This window comes from Cynoglossus semilaevis, chromosome 9 (genome assembly GCF_000523025.1).
Source record: "Cynoglossus semilaevis isolate Cse_v1.0 chromosome 9, Cse_v1.0, whole genome shotgun sequence".
NCBI lineage: Eukaryota > Metazoa > Chordata > Actinopteri > Pleuronectiformes > Cynoglossidae > Cynoglossus > Cynoglossus semilaevis.
In genome coordinates this window covers 13675268-13679902 of record NC_024315.1, presented here as the reverse complement: position 1 = coordinate 13679902, position 4635 = coordinate 13675268, and the positions used below count along the sequence as shown (strand labels likewise).

General features: G+C 41.9%; 1 long non-coding RNA gene across 1 annotated transcript in view; it reads left to right on the top strand.

Moving 5' to 3' along the window:
* Window positions 1–2703, top strand: part of LOC112487523 (uncharacterized) — a 99594-nt gene extending 96891 nt beyond the window's left edge. Inside the window, exon 3 of the long non-coding RNA XR_003050677.1 lies at window positions 1511–2703. This is a non-coding gene — a long non-coding RNA (uncharacterized LOC112487523). The remainder of the gene's footprint in view (window positions 1–1510) is intronic.
* Window positions 2704–4635: the final 1932 nt, after the last annotated feature.

Here is a 4635-nt window from a genome sequence, read left to right as displayed (position 1 = left end):
CGCCGACTCGGTGGTTCACAGGTCACAGTTTAGAACAATTATCGGGATCAAAGTTCACGGTTTTCCTTGGTAAGTGGATTCACACCAACACGGAATTACAACACCGATATATGTGTGTGAAAAAAAAACTACGGGCGAATCCTTTCTACTTTACATACATACTTGCACATACATACATAAATACATACAAATACATTCATACATATACCTACACATTAACAGCTATTGGCTTTAATTAAGACTTGTATGGAGTGTATGGATTCACATCAACACCTGCAGAAAATAGAGGAATAACTCCAAACCTTCTGTCACCTATGAAAATTGCATGCAAATCATATGTATATAAAGGTGCAATTTTTTTATTTTTTTTTTGATACCACATGTGCGTTTTAACCAAGGCATTTGATAATGTCAAAATGTCAAAGGTTTCTGTAATAGCAAGCTTTCTTTAAGTTCATTATACCCGCTGAGATATGCTGCTCCAGGTTCTGGGCAGTAGCTGCGGGCGGAAATCAATGTCTGCAAAAAAAGGCTTTTTTTTTTCCCTGATAGCACAGCAAGTAATCAAGGTTAGAGAAAAGGGCAGGCATTAACACGATTTCACTGAAATATGCAGAGTTCATGTGCATATGTTCCCGGATTAAATCAAAAACTCAAATGTCAAGTGTAAATCCCTGCAGACGCCGACAAACTGGGCCGGGCCGCGGCTACAGAGACGAGCGGCTTGGGCGAGGTGTGTGTGAATTAACTCCATGATTAACACATATCAAAACATGATTAATGCCTAATAGTCGGCCTCTCGCAGGAATCCATTACTGCCGATATACAGTATATGTCATTATTGAAAACAGTTCAAATGGAACAAACCGACTGCTGTTATTTATAGCCTCGAACCACCGACCCACTGGTGGAAATACATATTCATCAAAATGAACACATGCTGTACAAAGCCTAATGGATAATGGCAAATGATTTTTATCTAATGGGCTGGTTTTTTTTTTTCCTACCAATTACTAGAGGTTTTAAGACGGCATTAAAAGATATAACATTAACTACCTGGTATCTCCTCTCTGCATTCATCTCCAGAGCTTTCTCTCAGTCCCTGGTGTGAAAGGTAGTAATTTGTCACTTTATGCCGGCTCCAATTAGATTAATTGCATTAGACAGGCTAGTTTAGTGAGCCCTCCCCGTCTCCCCCTCCCACCCACCCACCCCTGCCCCCGGAGCTGGGAGACGTGGGGTTTCTGCCTCTCCCTTTCCTCTCCCCGTCCCTTTTTGGTGCCATTTCTGTCCCTGAAGGCTTCCGTCCTGAACTGAATGATTTTGTGTTTATGCTGAATATTTGTTAAATTAAAAGCAACAAGGTAAATTATTTGGAGAAAAAAAAAACCCTTCTGGGAAAACGGTGTTTTGTTCCACACCTGGAAGGTCAGATATTTAGGAATTATTTATTCAAAGATGAGGAAACTCATTTTTAAAGAAGAAATCTGTCTTTTTTTTCTCCACCCAGAGCGCTCTTGTTCAAGGTCGCAGAGTAGTGATGAAGTAACCTCAATCAACAGCAGTGTGTGTTTAAAACTGCCCGAAACACAAACACGGAGCTGCTCCCCCATAAAAATCCCTCCCTGTCTGCACCTTCCTCTTTAAAGTCCTCTGGACTTGACGTGCCGCTGCTGCCAAAGCTGTAGTTAGCAGCCTTCACCCTGCTGACTGGAGCGGGAAGATTAGGGGTCATGTCAGCTCCAGATTATTGGAGGATTTTACATTTATAAACCTGTGCTGGCTCTAATTTAACTGCACCTTCAGGGACTTTAAAGAGCGGCCGGAATGAGAGGAACAGATGTGGCGCCTGTTAATGGGAAAACAGCAGCGGTGGGATCATCCTGCAGTCAGCTGAAAGGAGCCCAGGAACAGAGAGAGAGAGAGAGAGAGAGAGAGAGAGAGAGAGAGAGGGAGACGGACATTTCTACTCCCATCGTTCCACTTTTTCTCCTTCATCTGCTCTGGTTTTTCTTGGTTCTTATAAGGTCTAGGCAAGTTATCACATCAATTAGGACTTCAACACATTCAGTAATCAGTCCTGACAATGATTGTAGTAGTAGTAGAAGTAGTAGTATCTTATTCTTTTATGAATTTAAAATAAGTATCAACAATATATTGTGATATTCCGTTTCACAATATCGTATCAATATTCTACAGAACTATAAAATGTTTTAGTAATAATTAATGTGTATATTGATGGCGTTGGTTCATTTTTGTGTCACATTTAATCCTCTGACCACTAGTTGATTGTACAGGGACTGTATATATATGCAAGTATTTGAGACTTTCAGTCAAACAATTTTATATTTTTTCATTAGTTTATCCAAAAAATCCTGCAAATGTTTTAAATTTCTTCTTTGATGATTACAAATGTAGATCCTCTAAAAATCCCTGCATGTATAGTATCACAGTATATCGCCATATATCATATTGTTGGCCCTGTATCGTGATATCGTGATTGCCAATACACCCTCCTACGTTTGATACTTTTTTAATTACTTCAAATAAAAATGAAATAACAATAATCAATCAGTCAATATTATTATTATTATTTGCTCGACGATCAGAGAAACCTCTCAGAGCAAACACTAAGGTACAGTAACTGTCCTAGTGGACTACTTCAGGTATAGAGTATTATATATGTATATAGAGTATATATAGAGTATATATGTTATGACTTATATTGTCAACTTGTTCTTCTGGTAGTAACTAGGTCAACCCTTGATGACCCTTAATGACCCTTGATGACCCTTGATGACCCTTGATGACCCGGCAGTAGCAAAACCTTTGGTTTTAAACTGGATCTGAAGACATGTCAAAGTCTAGTTTCACAGTAAATATTTCACCTCTTTCATTGTTGACTGTGTTTCCAAACCAAATGTTACTGCACTGACTAGTCCTGAAGCAGTACTAAAGTGAATACAATTCAAAATAAACTACTTTTCAATTGCACTTAACAATCCATCGTTGGCCTTCCACAGTAGCAGTCGTTGCCCAGCACTCTGCTTTCATTTTTATTCCATAATCCCACTCTGTTTCTGTCCCTGCGTCTCTTCCCTCTCTCTTCTCTGGCTTCCGTGTCGTGCACTGTTTAGTGGCGTCCCTGCCAAGGGCTGAGAGTCCGGGGATGCTCTGGCACCGACACGTTGGCTGGAGCCCAAGCATCTGCAGTTTATACACTGGTCAACGGGCAGAGCAGCAGAAAGGTAAACACATTTGGACAGTGTAATTAAAAGCGCTGCACCTATTGGACGGCAGCTCTTTATGGAATATTAGGTCATCACTGAGACCAGGAGGGAGGCAGGAAAAAGAAAACAGTGATGGGATGTTGGAGATTATATCCTGAGGCTGTCGCCGCCGCTGCTGCTGACCAGGACTATAGATGGTATTAGCCGCAGCATTGTCAGATCGCTACAGGGCAGCTGGAACGAAAGACGGAGGATCTGAGTGAAGACACAGAGTTTCTTTGAGCTCAGCGGTTCTGGTTCTGGCTAATGTCGGCCGGTTGGCCGTGTAACAGATAGAGCTTTTGTATGAACATCTCAGTGAAGGCCGATCTCTCATTTCCTCAACGTCTGTCTCTCCGTACCGCCGACTGTGGGCCTTCTCTGGGGTCGGAGCCTGAAGTGGGACAGAGTTTTAAAGGATCTGCTTCCCATTTGACGCGCCCTCAGTCGTCAGTGTGTCCTAATGACAGACGGCCGCAGGATTCCTGGGTTTTATTCTCAGCCTGGGAAGTGTCCTCCTGAACGGAGCAGCCACCACAGACGCTGCAGCACAACAACTGATTACTAGGTTGTGGATGTACATCTATTCAAAGGAGCAAACTGCAGCCTTTGTTGTTCTCTCCTTTTGTTGTCGTCGTGCGCTGTTCTAGAAAACAATCACAGGCTTTATTTACACCCGGCGGCCATTTGTTACCACCGTCCCCCTGCTCTATAAACACACCTGATCTCTGCAAGCAGTAGATCAGAAGGATCGGAACATAAGCCGTGGCTTTATATCCATTAAATACGCTCCCAGTCGTGACCGCTGCAGTCACAGGGCCAAACATATTAAAAAAGTCTTGTTCATCATTCCGACAATTACGTTGTCACGTGGCGCCATACGTGGAGGACGGCTTTGTTTACATTCACAGATCGTACTCCATATATTGGGTTGTGCTACATTTGCTTTCTTTTCTTTTGTTCTTTTGGGGGAACTTTTTGCCCTTCATCTTGACTCCCAGGTGTAAGTCAGACTCTTCTGATTTTTTTTTATAATGTTTCCACTGTGTTAGCGTAGGTGAGTGACATATGAAAATGATGTACTGAATGGGAGTTTCCACTAACTGTAAAATTCAAGTCCGTACGAACGGAACTCTGACGTAAGTCAAGGACCTCCTGTGTACATATACTGTATATATATATGTATATATATATATATGTATATCTGTATATAGACTGTTGTACAGTTCTGAACGTCCGGTCGTGTTTCTCACAGACAGTTTCCTCTTTACTATCAGACAACACACGCACACACACTCGACTTAGATGCAGAGAAAAAAAAGTAACATCAGCAGCCAATCAGTGTTTGTCTTCCATATGGCACACA